A 19,021-nucleotide genomic window follows, 5' to 3' on the forward strand; every position below is an offset into this window, starting at 1 on the left:
GATCAGCTTTCTTTTGACAGTTTTATGTAATAGAGTATTTTTAATGTAAAATAACATGTTGTATTGGTGTATTCACGATAAACAGGTACATGTATAACGTACATATAATTCACGAGAAAATGACATGTTATGCTATGTGTGACGTGTTCTGGCAAAATGAGATGGAAATAGACACAGGCCATAGCTAAAGTGAAGAAAAGAAAATGAAAAAAAAAAACCTGAAGGGGGGGGGGGGTGTGGTGATTTTTTGGGGGGGTGATTTTGTTTTCAATTTTCAGATTTAGCGATATTTGTAATCTCTGATATGTTTACTAATACCGAAGTCTTATATAGCGCACGTATCTACCAACAATTAGGTACTCAAGGCGCTGGAAATTATGTCTATTATTAGAGACAGGTAAATGAAGTACATGAGAAATATGAGAACCATTTTGTAGCACCTTTATAATGGTTTACAAGGTGCTGCGGCACATATTGCAGCCACTGCCAGAAACACCGGGGCAAACCCCTTCTCTTAGCGATAAGTGTTACTGGGTTCTTTAACGTGCATTACACAACACACGGGACCTACGGCTTCTCGTCCCATCCGAAGGACGAAGCAATAATGGTAAAGCGCCTTGCTCAGGAGCGCAAGCACCATGTTCCCATGGTCAGGATTCGAACCCATGTACCACGGCACACGAGTCAAACACCATAACCATTGGACCACAGCACCCCTCTACACATGTTTTACTTTTTGACATGTCGGTAAATGCGGATTTTAAACAGCCATTACTTGTCAATGGAATGTCTGATTGTAGGGCAACAAACAGTATTGTAAGGAGTATTTTATTCTCCTTCCTAATACTCGCAAACCCCCATTTCGACCTCTGCCCAGTTCTGTCTCATATATCCAGAACGCCTCACATAAAACAAGAACATGTTTATCAGTTAAGCTAATGTCAAAATGTAATGGCCGTGATTTACAATGTAATGTATGTAGTATTTTCTTAACCTGTGTAGATTCATGAAGTTATGGAGTAATTGATCCAATACATTCACCTTTTATATTCAAAATTTATTGGTGCTATATATGTAAATTTAATAATAAATATAATTATTATGAAATCACTAACATCGGCAATGCTTTCGGTGTCAGCCTCATCCTGAAAAGTCTACTGTTGTCCTCAGCTCCCCCCCCCCCCAAAGGAAAAATGTGTGTGTTTACGATAATGTGATGCCCTCAGAATTATCATGGTAAGAAAATATTTTGTAACTTTTTAAAATATTTGTCTGTCGGTCTTTTACACTTAGTTTGTTTACTTTAGGGTACTGTTAAGGGTATTCTGTTTAATTAAACAAGCTCGGTCGGAAATATCTCGGAAGCTGCAGGCCAACAAATTTGTTTTCATGCATGAGTCACGTGATTGTGCCATGTAATTTCTGAAAGGAGTTGTGTTTTGAGTAAAAAAAAAAGTTTTTTGACCCCAGTGACCCCATGATGACCCTTTGACCCCAGTTTGGTCATATGAAATGTTGGGGTTGGGCTACTGATACTTTTGACAAAGTTTGGTTGAAATCAGTCAAAATATGTAGGAGCTATAGACAATGTCAACGTTTGTTACTAATGAACTAACGGAGAGACAGGATGATTTGTTGAGCTGCTATCCCGCAGCTAAAAAAATAACTCAAAAACTTGTGTAGAGAATATATATAAATATTTTTTATTGTATCTTTTTGGCCAAGTGTGGCAATAAAAAGTTTGAGATAAGATTCTGGTAGGTTTGGTTATCGTAAACACACAATTTTTTTTTGATCTCATAACCATGCAGAAAAAAAAAAAAATAATAAATACAAAAGAAGTGCATGTCTTGCACTTGGTTATGTTCATTCTCAACATACATGTACATGTACATGTACATGTATAATGTACCCAAGATTTTTTGATATGCACATTTCCAATACCAAGGGGATACCGTAGAACTTGTGGTATTATAATTCCAATCCTTGAGCGCTTGAGATGCAAATCATTAAATGTATTAAACAAGTTTGGTAACAATTGAAAATTCTTAACATTCTAATTCACAGCTCTGATGGTTCTGTTTATTGGGATCCAAAAGCTGTATAATTGTTTTTTATTCCACTGAACAATTCATTCGAACTATTACACTAGACTGTTCCCCCCCCCCCCCTAAAAATGTGGGGACCGGTAGCTAGCATCCCACCTGCAAAGGTACGGGTCATATGCACTGATATTGAGCTGCTGCAGTACTGGTCTCGTGGCCTGATGAACGGGGATAATTTTTGTAAAGCACTTTGACACCTTTGGTATAAAGCGCTATATACAGTAAGCACCACATCATTATTATTAAAGTTATTGATTGGGTCACCTCTCCGCGTGCATCATGATTGTTTATTTTTGAATCGCTGCTTAGCTTTGTGCATGGACGGTGATTGAACACACGATTGTCAAAAAAACTCCTCTTGCCTTTCCACAAAAAGTATGCAATATCGTCAGTGTCTCCATGAGGGCAACTTTCAAGCATTTCAACTGCATTGGTTTTAAATACTGAACAGTTTTTTCCCTCTTCTTTATTGATATTTGCCAGAGACACTTTCGAATTCAGCAAAAAGCAAAGCTCATCACCTCGGAAACTGCACATTTGTTGTGCGGCCTATTGCCATTTTGCAATACGCTGGTTGCGCGCAACCATTACCGTTGTGAATTTGAATTCACCAGGCGGGATTCAGACCTGTACACATCATGCATATAATTTGCATATACATCAGGAAGAATGCCTCCTGATGTAGTCAGGTTCACAGCTAGCTACCTGTCCCCATATTTGAAGTCCGAAGGACAATGGGGACAGGGAACCAGACTAACTACCGGTATTACACAACGCTGTAATGAATGGTGGTACATGTATGTAATGAACTATTCAGTAAGGTAAATTGTAATAATGGGCTACCATTCACTTCCCCAATTATATAGTGCCATAAAGTCACAATGCCATCCATAGGAAAGCCTGTTAGTATTTGCCCTTTGATAAAGATCACATTGTGGTGATAAATTTCAATGTATAATTTAAAAGAATGTAGCCATCTGGATGAGATGAAACTGTTTTAGAAGAAGACAAGATGGTCTAATTTTCTCTACTTCTAGAATTAGAAGCTGACGGCGAGAAGCCTTCTAATTCTAGAAGTAATTTTCTCCGTAACTGAGGAAGTGAAATCAGTAGCCTTTGCAGTATGCTGTCAACATCATACAGTCCAACATTTGCGGCCAAATGAGACTTGAGATCCTTTTACTTTTTTTTGGCTCATGGAAAAATTGAGGTAAGTGTGTGTCTTATTGCTCTGCTCCACAAGTTTAGCTGTAAGCCTAGAAATCTATAACATAATTCATTTTAGTAATCATTTTATTGCAAGGTCTTAATGCCATTAAGGTTCAGAATCAATGGAACTGTTAGTCCCAGTGCCTCAAGGAATAAGGAAAACAGTCTGAGGTTAATCTCCAAGATCTTTTTGTTTCGTAATTCCCTAAAAGTGTTCATTTTTATATGTATATGAGTAAACAATGTCAAAACTTCTGGGGCACTCTCAGTATTTAAAGTTTTTAACCATTTAAGGCCAGAACCATCCCTAAAATGAACTAGTTTAAATTTTCATTCTTTTTGGATCCATCAAAAGTAAAACAACTGTGCACTTTCAAGATTGTGAGCGAATGCATTATGGAGATTTCAATTTTTTGAGGCAAATCTTTTCTTCCTCAAAATGATACCATTTCACATGAGGCCAATTTCAGCATTATGAAAAGAAGGGTAATGTCTGTGACAAGAGCCAATTAACCAAGATATCTCATAATAATGATGCAGAGAAATGATCCTAAACTCCTAGTCTGTAATCTCCTTAACAATTACCAGATGATTGACGTTTAAGATAAAAGTACATTTTCGGGTTTATTCACTGAGCTCTTAAAAGCTTTGCCGCGGACATGAAATGCCTATGAATGAAATTTTAATGTGTTTGGTATTACTATGGCCGTTGAATAGTATCCACTCGTGAATAATTTATCTGGTGTACAGACTGTATAAAATGACAATGAGACTACTTGCCCACTGAACTATAGTCATATGAATTTCTCTAGGATCACATGAGTTTTTCTGTCCCACTATTTCAAGTTTGATAAATCAACTTCTTAAATTTGAAGAAGTAGGTAGGTAGGTGATGAGTCTCTTAAGAAATTTGAGTCTCCACCCAAGTCTGCAGTCGTAATTCATGTCAAATTTTAGGCCAGCTTGAAGTGCCTGAAGAGCCTGGAAGTTCACCGATCTTTAGGGTGTTTCTTACATGAAAAAAAAGAAAAGATGAGATTGTTCCTTTCAACACTTTTCAGTCAACATGTTTACTTCTTGCTTTGAACTCACGTTTGATACCTGACACTGCTCCCGTAAACAAAACCTTGAGGTATAAACTGTGAAGTTTAACAGAAGTATCCTTTTTCACTTTGTGATCCCCTTGTTAATCTTGACCTTTCTTCATCCATTGAAAATTACCCCAGAATTCTTTGGCACTTATAAACAAAGTACAAACTTGATCCTTTTAAAACACTGTCCTCATAATAGTAGATTTTCTTTTTCAGTTTCGTGTGGGATCTAGATAGCCTGTTCTCACTTCTCTTTTGTATTGTGCCATTGTCCGCTTTCACGACCACCACCAATCTTTACCAGCTATCGATTGCCCTACAATTGTCCTTGGCGTTATCATATAACATTCGGGAATCACATGTCAACTTCCCATTCATGAAAAAATAATGGAAAGGCATTTTGGACTGGCCGATCGTTACAGCCGTGCCCCAGTTGCAGCGGGGGAAAGTTGAACAAAGGCGTATTGAACATTGTCCATTTCACGGTTGGATAGATGGCAGAGATGGTTTACCCTGGCAACTTCATTGATTTGTTAGCTTGCGCCGTAGCTGGTAGGCCGAATATTTAATATCGGTTCATTTTTTCGTTTCCTCAGAAGTCGCTGCGATATTGTGTGAATCAGACTGTGAAATAGGTGCGTCACATTTGTTCTTTCTCATTTTGGGGAGATACCATGAGCGTTTTTGGATCAACCTTTGAGAGAGCTCACTGGAGAACCACATCTCTGCTGCATTACTGTAAGTGTGCGGATAAAAATGAAATTTATGTTGATTTTAAACAATCTTTCAAAAGTGAGACAGGTGCAACAGTGTCATTGCTAACTGTAGATATACAGAATTGAAATTTATTTCTAAATCATATACTTTGTCCAATGTTTTTTATTTAAGCAACACCGATAATTAACCCAGTCTTTCTTTAAATTGCTTTTTATCAGAACTAAACTGGAGGTAATGGCTTGATAATGCTGTATTTTGGGTGCAATGCACTTAAATGTTTAACATTTGACCGATGGTGACTCTTCAATATCTGCTATTCCCAAAACCTTTTTTTTTTTTAAATGAATGCAGAAATGTTCTCTTTTCCCTTCTTTTTTTTATCATGACTTTTAAAATGGGCTGTACCACTTTGAAATGCTAACTCCCCCAGTTTCAGTCAGCTATACTTTGTTGATCAGGGGTGAGATTTGTCAGGATTGTTTGCTGATTTCAGGATTTTTTGAAAGGGTTTTTGCATATTTCAGGATTATATTAAAGGGATGTTACGGCCTGCAATGTGCCCAATTGGGCTACAAAGCGCGTTTTAAACAAAATGATATTAAATTGAACAAGAGCATTTACAATCAACATGTAAACGTCCACACAACCATCCTTTAAAAAGTGGAGTTATTTGTGAGTTATTCTTGCGAGAACCATGCGAGAACAAATTTCACACAACGTGTATGATACATTGAATAAACACGACTTGAAATACCAATATGCATGCCCCAAAATGTGCGTCGCGCACGATGTAAACAACCGTTTTTTTGTGTCTTTTCATGAAAACGATAGGACATTAGGTTTGTTTCCTTTCAACCAGACCTATAAAATAGTATATGTCAGGCATGCAACTTTTCCTCGGATCCGCTGATTTCCTCCTTTTTTACTCCTCATGAATGACATTACAAATTGAAAAATACTGTACAAAGTCTTGTGTGGTTTGGAGTTTCCTCATTTTTTTTGTAAATTCCCAGTTGCATGCCTCATAAGTAAACAATCCAAAACATGTTATTTGCCATCTGACTCCTCATACTTTAAATCCCTCCAATTGAAGGTCAAAGTTTTTACGGCAAACCAATTTTTGGATTTCTGGCTGAAATGCCCCTTTAAGGATTGTTCCTGATTTCAGGATAAAAACAAAACCAATTGAAATCTAGAATTCCTGAGGTTTTGCTGTATTTTGTTTAGGAACAAAAGAAATGGGTATTTTAAGGGGTGCCTTTAGGTAAATACAAACATACTATAGACCCTACTCTGCGGCCCTTGGCAACCCTCAAACCCTCCACCGATTGTTTCGTGGATTTGTCATTTTCCCCCAATCAATCCAATATACATGTATGTACAATTTCATAACTATAATTCCTTGTAATTTCTTTGTAATTACTCAGTGGAATTCAACAAGCTGTCGGCCAGAGTGACTTCAGGAAATAAATTTTGGAAAAACAACTCGACAACCAACACTGCATTCCATACGTTCTCTCTTGAAACTGCTCCAGTCGTTTTCTACAATTTCCATCGTAAAACAAACAGAGAAATGTTTCACCTTCAGGGATACCCATAATTTAATAAACTCTGCAAACAGCAACACAACATTGTTGCCGCGGGAATGAGATGCATAGCTCCCCAGCCATACTTCAAATGATAAACCCTACGTTTGTGAGTAATAACAGTGTGGATGTATTTGAGTGAAGTCATGACAGCATCAGGAAAAGCCAGCCAATATCCTCTTCAATGGGAATCGAACCATGGACAAGCTTAAATGACTACTTCACCTGAGTGATGATTGACTGAAAGAGGTAGCCAAAATTTGTGGAAAAATAAAAAGAGAACAACACTGATGTTAGAACTGAAACCCGTGCCCCGTTCTTGCCTTTCGCAAATTGAAGATGAAAGCTCTCTGCTTGCAGGATGTGCCAAATCGAATAAACTGAAGGGAAAAAAAGAAGGATCAAGTGGATTTGAACCATGGACAACCTTCGTCCTTCATGTGTGGGATGATTTGTAGAGCTTGCAAGACATTTTTTGGGAAATAGTTGAAGAGAACAACACTGATGACTTTATGTTAGGACTCAAGAGTTTGACCCAATTCTTGACTTCCCCAAACTGAGGATTGAAAGTACTCTGCTTGTTGGTTGTACCAAAATCGAATAAACTGAGGATCAAGTTGGATTCGAACTAGGAACCTCCCTTTTGCATGTGGATTTCAACTGGCAAGAGGGATTCCAACGGGACTGGAGGAGATGTGAACCAATAAACTGCTAGCTCCTGGTACGGACTTTCTTCACAGGATCTGTGAACACTGAAAACCAACAGCCGACAGGTTGGTGTCCAAGCGTTACCCTTTGATCTAGATGATGATGGTGTCCACCAAAGGACTCAAAATGGATACAATATCAGGTAAGGGGTTTTTTTATTCATAACTCATTTACACAACTGGCTAATAGTTTTGATATACATAAAAAAAGGCTCAGCATGTACAAATGTACATTTTTTGACAACAAAATTAATTTCTAAGTTTTAAACACCCAAGTTGAGACATTGTACATGTATGACGTTATGGACCTATGTCTCTTCACCACGTTGCATTTACCAGTACATGTAATAGAGTTTATCAGTTGCTTTCCTCTAACAAAAACCTCAGATCATAGACCTTGACCTAATTGTCTTATACCCTTTACTCTATTTTTCATCACTCTGCTCCAGTTATAGTTGTTCGTGTGTTGTTTTTTTAGTTTGACCCTTATGAGGATTTGTTTGTTAAAGAGGTTGTGGAATGCTCGAAGACATTTCTGTCATGTTTTGGGTATATGTAGCCTAAGGTGTGATGAAATAAAAACGACTATTGTGTCTGTCATGAAATGAGTACAAAAGGTACTTTTGAGAGCTGTTTTTCAGGTCCTGTTTCGACCCGAACGTGCAATTTCTGTAAAAGTCGTCGTTGGGGGCAGCAAACAAAACATAATAAATCGTGACGTAATAAACAGGACTCCTGATGCAGCGTAGCATAAACGAGTCCTGTTTATTACGTCACGATTTTTCTAATTTTACGAAGAACCCGACGACTGTTGATTTCAATTATGCGCTCGCCGACCAACAAATTACTCGATGAATTTCAGTTTTTTAAACATACAAACGCACATTACAAAAGAATGGGACTTTGTCATTATGATATATATGGGTCTACTCTACAATAAAAAATATAAAAAACAAAACGACTTTCAGCATTCCACAACCGCTTTAATTCTTATTTTTTCTTGCAATACAAAAAGTTATTCACTTTTGAGTGAGACGTAAAACAAAAACTACATTTTTAATCACGTTTTGCAGGCTAGACTGGTTCCCCCTTTCAGGATCAATAATCTACAGACCAAAAATAAAGGTATTCTCAGATAGTTGCAGATGCCTAAACTAAAAAAAGTCTTCTTTAAAACATAACATACAACTTTTTACACTCATAAGGAGAAAACAGTTGAATTTGATGAGAGTGGAAAGTACATCTTTAATTCTAATCTTCCCCTGTAGTGTCACAATATTCCACCCCCATTTCCTAGCTCCCCCCCCCCCATACCCTACCATACTGCCCCCTTTCCAAGAAACAATTGAGGGGGTGGCATAGTGTACCCTGATATTTAATCACTGGCCAATAATTTGTGTACGTTGTGTGGGGAGCTTCTCTCCTGCAGCTAGACATTAAAGGGAAGATACAACATTTGCAAACATCAAAAAACGAAATGATCAAATTATCACGAAATACCTTACTGACTTGTTAGGGACTGACAGTCCAAATCATCCTTTAAAATCGTGGCTCCTGGTGTGCTGACATTTTCAAGAAAAACTTTATTTTTCCAACGCTGGTCGGCTGACCAGCGTTGGAAAAACTGGCTTTTTTTTTCAAAAACTGTTCCTAAGTTTTCATAATTAGTTATTCTGACATTTCTTTGCAATTGATTACACACCTGTGAAGGGGTACAAACCTGCTAGACTGATTCTCTGAGCCTACAATTCCCCAAGTGTATTAACAGCTCTGTTTCATTTTAAGTGGGGTCAGGCAACCAGACTACAAGAATATGATAGGTTTTCTTGGTTTTTCCAGCGTCTACAAGCCCAAAACGTGAAACAAGTCAGTTTAACAATATTTTCTATAACATACTAATCCTCCAAATCCATTTATTTCTGAAAATTACAGCAAAAGCAAATGTTGTACATTCCCTTTAACAACACTGGTTACATAAGTGGTGGTAATCCCTCCATTGTGTTGTGGTTAGGACATGATATACATGTAACTGTATGCTGTTACTCTATGGTCATCCATGTGACAAGCTTACTGTGTATACACCTCTCAATGGAGCTAATCCTGTTGTCAGGCGATTGACCACATAAGAAAGCAACCTGAGCTGGTCTTCAATGTAAATGTAACTTTGGAAGTATATACTGATTCCTGGATATTGTGGATCTAACCTTGGAACTCTCTGTCATGTCTGTGTATTTATGGACACAACAAGATACTGTAGCTGTCATACATGTTACAGAAGAATGCATTAGTTGAGGGATTAGTGTTCATGGTTAGGATGCCATCTTCCACTTTAGGTAGATGTGTGCCAAACATGAGCTACATGTAGAGTGGAAATTCAACCTTGAAATGTTCAGTGTTTTCAACTCAGGATGTTTGGACACATGTAGACACTCAAAATGAAACGACTTCAGAGAAAACTTGGCAATGTCAGCTTTTACTAGGCTTCAAGAACGAAAAAAGTGACAGCTGGATTTAGTTGAGGGTCAACAGCACTGACATCAGCTTTTGAGACCTGTTTACTTCGGGTTTCATGGATGCCAATGGGGGCGGTATACAGTCGTTTGTATGCTGTAACATTTGAAAGTGGAAAACTGATGTGTCATTCAGGATTGTCAAAATCTGCATCTTTGAAGACTTTAGTCTGCATAGCATGGTAAGTTAACAGGCTGTTTGTTTCAGTTTCATATAAATTTAAACTTGCAAATTTCTATGTATTCCACGTAAATACAATGAAAGCGCTCGTGCACGAAATCTTCAAGAAATAAAAGTTTTATGTTTTGAATAGCTTGAAATAATCTTGAACTCGTAAATTCTGGCTATCATGTTGAGATCCAAAAAAATTCTTTCCGATATCAATTGCTGACTTGAAACTTGGCCTGCTCCAATGCTCCAAGTATTTTTTGTGCTCGTTTTGTGTTTCGCCCTGGCATATATCACTTTTCAAGCAGTACAAATGTCATTACCTTTTGAATGAGACACTGACGGCATAAATCAGCCTAAGTTAAGTTATAGTACATAAGATACAGTATGCATCGGGGTCATGAAAATTCGGTTTTAGGTTTTGCCCTTCACCGATGTATTTTTACAAACACTGTGTACTCAGGTTTTACACTGGAGCATTTGCCGAGGGATTGCCAGAAAAAGTACGTCATTGGGTAGGTGAACCAGTCTACTTGCAACTTAGGCAGATCTATATTTGTGTGCAAAAGCAAACTCCCCCTCCCCAAAAAATGCTCTTTTTTTGCCGCTAAAATAAAACGCTCGTACATGTAGCTCAAAATTCATTTAGAGAAAACAATTAATTAGTTGAAGAAAGTAAAAAGTAGGCCCCTATATGAGAGAAATTATAGCCTTGATGATTTAGGAAGTTTTTAGCATTCATGTGGGAACTTGACTGGAGCAAATCAGCAAAAAAATACTTCCGATATGCCAGACTTGTTCCCATTAATTGTTGTTATAGAGCCCTTTGCATGTCATCGGCTTTTAATCCAGCCGCATAGTTAATTTTGCCCTGGAATTTTCCAATTTCCAGTCGCAAAGTCTTCAAAGCCATTTTTTGTAAACTGATCTTACCATAGGACCTGCAGCTCTGTGATCTAACTGAAAACATTCTGGGGCAGTGTTGTGTACTAAACAAAAAAAAATAAAACAACCAGGGAAAGCCAATCCGCCGCGGAGCTCGGAGCTGGAGCAATTAGATTGGCCTGGCGAGTTTGTCCCTGTATGCCAAGCAAAGTGTTGTTGCCATGGCAGCCTCAGCAGTGACAATGAGATTATTCTTGTGCGGACCCTCAGATCCAGTGTGATAAGTGGGTGAAAATGGTCCCGACCTACATGCATAAAAACATGTGAGTTTCTGGTTACTACCTTATGGGCCGGCTGATCCGATAGGTCCCAGTGCTTTCTTGTAGTTTATGGTTAGGTTTCAGAAGGGTTTTGACTTTTTGACTGGACCGTGCACACGTGCCTGGAGTATTCTCTGGTACAATTCTTGAACTTATTACTCGGATGTGCGCTTGGCCAAGCAGAGAACTCCTACCTAGTGTATGTATCCTGGATGACAGGGTGAGATTCGCAATGTTGTGTAGAGCATCAAAAGATTGAAATCTATCATTGATGTCGGTGAGTCATTTGTCAATTTTCTTTGCCACTCAGAGACTTCATCGCAAATATCGCCTGAGTGATTTTGCACAAATACCGGTAGCTTCAAAGCACTGTGGGAAGGAAAAAGAGGCACTTTCTGTGCCTTTTCTCTTCTCAGACTATCCTTTGTGCTGATTCAATCAAGCGGTATTTGGGATTAAAGTGCATAATTTACCTTCTGTGTAGCATGTGAATGATGCAAGTAGTCCTGTTGTTTTACATTAAACTTTCATTGAATTGTAATGAATATCTTAATATTTACCATAATAGGTATGAAGCACCTGTGCTAAAATTGTAATTTAAGTGTAGACGCCAAAATGTTGATACTGAGGTGGATACTGGTCACCAAAAGATGTGTTTAACTTGAATCACTACTTCATAACAAATAGCTATTATGTTAACCTCAACATTACAGAATTTTGCTGTTTGGATTTTTGTTTTGTAATAGTTGATTTTCCTAAAAATTCTGGTCTGTAGTATGAATCTGACACTCCTCCATGTTTTTAATCGGTGCTCTCTCAGCTGGTCACACTGCGCTTACCTCAAAATGTTTATAGCAGTAAGTCTTTCAACTTCAGGAAAAGAACGTATACAAGTGTGATCCCAGTTAACCTTAAAATAAAATTCTGAGGTATCGGTATTTGAAAACCCAAGAACAGTGCTGGGAGTTACCATTTCAATTTGTCTTTTCTACAATTTAAAAAACTTTCCCCCAAAATGTCACTCAATCTTCCAGAAATTGTGATTTGCATATATCTCTAAGTGCTTTTGGCTCTATGTAATTTAGTTTAGGCCAAGTTTATAGAATGACCCTAACCTTAAATAAAATTCTGAGGTATTTGAAAAACCAAGAATAGTGTTTGGAGTTACCATTTCAATTTCTCTTTTCTACAAATTGAAAAACTTTTCCCCCAAATGCCACTCAATATTTCCAGGAATTGTGATTTGCATGTATTTCTCTAAGTGCTTTGGCTCTATGTAATTTAGTTTAGGCCAAATGTATAGAATGACCCTAACCTTAAATAAAATTCTGAGGTATTTGAAAAACCAAGAAGAGTGTTTGGATTTACCATTTCAATTTCTCTTTTCTACAAATTGAAAAACTTTTCCCCCAAATGCCACTCAATATTTCCCGAAATTGTGATTTGCATGTATTTCTCTAAGTGCTTTTGGCTCTATGTAATTTAGTTTAGGCCTGGTCAGCCCCACAATTATATCATCCTAATTTTGTTAGGTTGCCACAATGAATTGGTTGGCAATGGCATTGAAAAAAATGCTGAGTGATCATGGTGATGCATGGCTAACCTTCAATTTCTCAAAATGCTTTGCACTGTGGTTTATACAGTGTAGGCCAACACACGAACTCAATATCAGAGTAAAATGACATAAAATACACATTTCATGTTGTAATTCCATTAAAGGTCCCAGAGAATTATTTGCGGTTTGTGCATTTTTCGTTTAGAAAAATTGTTTACAATATTAATAAGTAGGATGCATAACAACTGTTGGAGTTTCAGATCAGTGGATGTAACTTATACAATGTATTAGAAAACAGCATTGCACAATTTGTTTTGGTCTCGTAAGCGATTCCGTTGTTAGTGCATTTGATTCAAAAGTTGCTGTTTCATGTATCAAATGGCATGATGAAATCCCTAAATCAGTTCTCTAGACATGGTTTTTATTCAGCCGGTTAGTGCAAATGTGATGTGAAAGTCATACAGGATGGGTAATCGTCGCAGTATTTAACACATCAAATTTAAAAAAAAAAAATTGTCTGCGGGCACACTTTTTTGAAATCACCTTCAATGATTGTTATCTCTTGGATGATACCATTTCAGACGGAATACATTCACAGGGTATTGGGTACCAGTCCTTTCTTCACTTCTAGCACGGTTTTTATCATTAAATTGGTATCTTGGGTAAAGTTTACCAATGTTCCCATGTACCTTTAGGCCAAAAAAAAAAGTCTCCGGTTTCTGGTATGGAGCTTGCCCAAAAAGTGGTGCGGCGACGCGGCTTTTTTTTTTTTTTTTACCTGTTTTTTTTGCTTCAAATGTCGGCTGATGACTGCAAATGGTGCCCGACTAAACTTAGTGCAAATATTATGGGAGACCAGAGAGGCCACATAAAGCTTATTCTCGATCATAACCCCATCTAAAAAAACGTTAAAATTGTGCAGCAGCAGGATTCCAGTCAAACCAGTGAGTTTGGCGGTTTTGAGACATCATCTTTCATTGAAAAAAAAACTTTTTCATTTTGCCGACGCGCATGGCTACGGCGACGCGCGCGCATACCAGAAACCGGAGACTTTTTTTTTGGCCTTAACTTGAGATCCATTGTGTTCAGTGTGTTGTCCAATTGAATGGATGGCTGCCTAATTAACTCATGAAGTATAGCCCCCTCTCTTAGACGGCCATCTTCATAGGAAAATTACAGTTGCGTATTCAACGCCATTAGGTGCAGTGTGCAAAATGTTCTAAACATGTGCCCATGTTGCTTGAAATTTCTTCGAAACACGGCACAGCCGATGCGCGTCACAAAAATTCGACCCCCAAAATGCTGATGCAGGTGGTAAGCTGTAGGCAGTGACGTCATTTGAGAGAGAAACTTATTATTACAAAAATTACTACATGCTACAATTTGCTAATGAAATATTAAGTGTATTTTTGGTAAAAACCTCTGCACAGCATGTTCGAATGATGTAACTTTTTTGCTTGATTTTCTGTGCAGTAATTTTAAGCTCGTGATCTACATGTATGTATCCTTCCATGCTACCTCCCGAACAAAAAAAAATAAATTTTTTTTAAAAAAGCGTCATGATCGCTTTTTCGTGTGGCAGAAAAAATCAAGAAAATTAATATGCCTGCCCTATTTGGATAATTAACCGACATCTTTTTTTTATTGGCTGATATCAATACGGAGCATCCCATTTGTAAAAAAAAAAAGGATGAAGCAAGCTTCAAGGTGAGGTGTATGTGACTGTGTCATTCAATTTCTGACTTTTTTGCATGATGAAGGAAACAATATTACACGCTCTAAATATTTTTGCTAAGGCCAAGGCAGTAAGATAAATGCTTTTATGATATATATCTCATCTCCATTAGTGATGTTTTGTGGGACTAGGAGGTTTGTGAAATGAGGCGGGAATTCCTGTTCTTGAAAGAGAAAGCATTTAGTGTAGTTAGCCATGACATTTTGTTGATGACCTCAACCACTTTGTCCATGCGGATAAAACTTTTCTTCACCGAAAAAAAAGAGAGATTGTTTTGTACCTAGAGCCAACGTGCAAGTAGACTGGCTCACCTCCCCGATTTATAAATTCTAAAAGGGGGTGTGAACCAGTCCCCGCTGTTAGAACTGAATTATTGTATCCCCAGTTAGAACTGAGCTATTGTCAGGCAACAATACAACTCAAATTTCTGTTAAGTAATTATTCCCCAACTTAATTAACTTATTCCATATTGGGTTTTGCTCTTCACCGGACTTATTTTTTTCTCACAATCACTCGGCAAATGCTATCAAATTATCAATTCAATTTGAAAATCTATTTTTCAAGGTGCTACACCCAAAAAGCAGGTATACACCAACTTTAACGTGCACCAATTTTTGCGGTCAGCGTCTCATTCAAAAGGTAATAGCATTTGCTTAAAAAATAGCGATATAAAGGCAAAATCTATTGCAGGGTGAAACACTAAAAGAGCACAGAAAATACTTAGAGCATTGGAGCAAGGCCATGTTTCAAGTCAACCGTAATTGATATGTCAGAAGGAATTGTTTTGGACCTCAAGAGCATAGCCAGAATTTACGAGTAGAAAGATTATTTCAAGCTATACAAAACATAAAACTTGTATTTCTTGAAGATAGGGCTATCGTGCTCAAGAGCTTTAGTGTGGCGGAAAAAAATAAAAAATCTAATATCCCTGCCCTATTTGGATAATTAACCGACATCTTTTTTTATCGGCTGATATCAATACAGAGCTGCCCATTTGTTAAAAAAGGGGTATAAACAAGCTTCAAAGTGTGGTTTATGTGACTGCATCGTTATATTTCTGACTTTTTTGCATGATGTCGGAAACAATATTACACGCTCTAAATATTTTTGCCTAGGCCATGGCAGTAAAGATAAATGCCTAAAGTTGAGATATATATCATCTCCATTAGTGATATTTCGGAGGACGAGGAGGTTTGTGAAATCAGGTGGGAATTCCTGTTTTTGAAAGAGAAAGCATTTAGTGTAGCTAGCCATGACATTTTGTTGATGACCTTAACCACTCGTCCATTAGGATAAGACTTTTCTTGTTTGTAACTAGGTATGCAGTAAAAGCATCACGTTCACTGTTTTGCTTTAGAAAACATCATACCGAGGAGTAGTACATTTGTGCGCGGTCCATCTTTCTTCATTTATAAATCAGTTATGATGAATTTACATTGATTTTTTTCCCCAGACACCATGCAGCATATGAACTTTGCAATAATGTTGTGCAATAAATGATCTACATGTTATGCATGCATGCAAGTCTATCACGGTACATTTATCTTCAGCAGGACTGGATGACACAAATTCTCATAAAAATCACATTTCCTTAACTGGTAATCCTCTACGCTCCGGCTTGTATTTCACTCAGTAACTTACACCATCTGAATCTCCTGCCAACAAATAAAGAGTGTAATAACTAAATCCGTCTTCGGGTTGGATTGGCCAGAATGTTTGCTTGACTGTGTGGAAGATGATGCACCAGCGGGGAGATGAAATTTTTTTCCCTTTCTGTTTGCTGCTTGCAAACACATCTTACCCGGAAATTAAGCTATCTGATTGCGATTTCTGTCTCGCACGCCGGTCTTTTTTTGGAGTGTGATCCGACGAATGTTTGGTTTGGCACGGATGTCTTATTTATTGGATTCCAGCTGATGCAATGAGGTCGAAGAAGCTGCAAGCCATGATGTAGCTTTCTTCAAACAAAACCTGGCCACACCTCAGAGCTGTAATTTTCAGATCAACAGTTATGACTAAGATTTGTTCGAGACATGCTCTGTGATCTGGTCATGGAGCAAATATTCCCAGAGACGGGAAAGGAGTGCCACCACTGAGTCTGTCCTGTTTGGACACGATCACATCAACTTTGATTTTAGTTTGGAAAGTAAAGGTAGGAGATCAGCTTTTTCAAAAAACATATTAGCACTTTTACTACATTGTTTTACATTGTGCTAATTGTGAATTGATAATTTGCTAGCATTACATTAACTATGAGATGGCCTGGCTGCATGTAGGTCTACCATGATTGCGGAGCATGTCTCAGAACGGCCACGATCATCATGTGCCAGGCGAATACAAAACTCATGATTCCAAAATTAACACATATGAATACATGGCTATGTCACTAGATATGAATATTTATAGCATTACGCTCAAAACTTTCTGAACTGGAGTACGCTGTTTAAAACCACTTTTTAAAACTGTATAAAGGCGTGCAAATGCAAACAAGCAAATTTATTTGTCACAGGGCATTGATATTCCCTCAAAACTCGTTCGGAAAAGAAATTTGAAATTTTTTTAAAAGCACGTATACCAACTTTAAGGTTTAATTGTCAAAATTGGTTTTAAATTCAGGTTTTAAGTAAATCACACTTTTTTTTCTTACCTTGTTTGAAAGATTTTGAATAAGTTACTTTTGTCAACAGATTTACTGCAAGAAGTGTATTTTTTTCTTACAGCTGCATCATCAAATACAAATTGTACTTGAGCCTACAATCCTGGCCAAATCTTGCTGGACCTCTTACCCCCCGGCCCCCGTTCAATGTTGTCTCTCATTGCGCGGTGTGTGCTCCATCAGCTGGAAAGAACAACATTGACCGGGGGAGCGGGGGAGTGGGTGACCGTGGCAGGCCCAGGAAGTGTCCCAACTATTTTGGCCGGGATTGTAGCTTCATGGCAAATGATAAGTTTCAATTTAAACCTTACTGTCAAGAAAAGATCTCGAAAAGCCATCTTAAATAATTGAAACTTGCAATATTTGAAGATGTGTAAAGTGTGTTTAGGCCTAAACATAACCTTCCTTTTTCACATGGTGTGTGCTTTCATTCTTAATTGATGATGCAGGAACCTTTGGAAAATTACGAATGATTTTAGAGATGTTAATGATTCAGCAATATTTTTTAAACCCAATTTCAAAACTTTCTGGGGTAGTACCGGTATTTTGTCATCTTGATTTATTCGAGGGATAGTCTGAGGCCAGGACCCAAGGGTCCCATTATGTAACACTTGTAAGAGAGAAAGTGGGAGTCTGGGACTTGACTGGATAGCCGATCATCGTAAATTATTATTATTATTTTTTTTACCAAGTCAAGCAGTGTGTGCTATTATAGCAAACATATGGACCCTCTGTTAGGGAGGTTTGGACTAAAAATACTGTTATTTTAATGTGTATCAATCAAACACAAGGCCAAGGCCACTGAAAGTTGTGGGCTACAGACTAGAAAGAACATGAAGAAAGAAAGAAAGAAGACGTATGTGTATGTGAAAGAGGGCATCTATTCACGTTGTGAAAGACTGAATGTAGAAGGGAAGCATGATTCTGGTAGATACATACATGTAGTTCAAAAGAGAAGCAGGATGAAGGAACAAGGAACATTTTTCACTACTACTACTAGCCTTAGGCACTATGACAGGGAAAGGATGTTATTAAAGTGGCAGCAAAGTGCGTGGATTGCTTGAAAGTATGGTTGGGGGAAAACAAATGAAGAGAGGCCGCTGGAACACATCTCATGGTAGCATCTTATACAAATATTGACTGCTTGGAGTGGTGTAATAAAACTAGCCTCCCGAGGTGATCCATTGAGCATTCTATTTTTCCCGAGGCAAAACCGAGGGAAAAAAAGAATGCTCCATGAATCACTTAGTGAGGCTAGTTTTACTACTGGTCGGGATAAAGCAGTCAATACTTGCATTATAGCACCTCTCCAACGGATTCTGCTTGATTTTAAGCGATAACTGATCAATGTAATCTAAATATAATTAAAATGTACTTCTATTTGAAAATGAAATTAACTGAAAATTTACTAGCACTTTTCTAAACTACCCCTTCACAAAATGCTTGAACCCAGCTCTGCAGCTAGCACTTGGGAACACAACATTTGGTTTTTAGATTTTTGTAATAAATAATTAACAAAAACATACACGTAAAAGTTGTTAACTTCAGTGACCTGTGTGATTGAATTTTACAATGGTGGGTGGATGTATATTATAGGTTTTGGTGGAAATTTAATATTCCTTTTGCTTCACACAACCATAGTTTTATTAGCACCCACATGTAACACTCGGTGACAGGCAAAAGTTTGATAGGTGATAATTTACCTGAACAGTACAATGTAATCAGTACAGAAAGTTGAACAAAGAAATTGACTGGGTTGGGATTGGAACAAGCAAC

General features: G+C 37.7%; 1 protein-coding gene across 3 annotated transcripts in view; it reads left to right on the forward strand.

The window, feature by feature from the left end:
* Positions 1-7,044: 7,044 nt before the first annotated feature.
* LOC119720572 (echinoderm microtubule-associated protein-like 4) overlaps positions 7,045-19,021 on the forward strand; it is a 53,916-nt gene continuing 41,939 nt past the window's right edge. Inside the window, exon 1 of one of the 3 annotated variants that reach the window (XM_038190290.1) lies at positions 7,045-7,558. The gene's annotated coding sequence lies outside the window, so the exon portion shown is untranslated. Of the gene's footprint in view, positions 7,559-9,439; positions 10,108-19,021 lie in introns of those variants that run through there. The other 2 variants (XM_038190289.1, XM_038190291.1) reach the window with 2 other exon arrangements.

The sequence above is a fragment of the Patiria miniata genome, unplaced genomic scaffold (genome assembly GCF_015706575.1).
Source record: "Patiria miniata isolate m_02_andy unplaced genomic scaffold, ASM1570657v1 HiC_scaffold_9, whole genome shotgun sequence".
NCBI lineage: Eukaryota > Metazoa > Echinodermata > Asteroidea > Valvatida > Asterinidae > Patiria > Patiria miniata.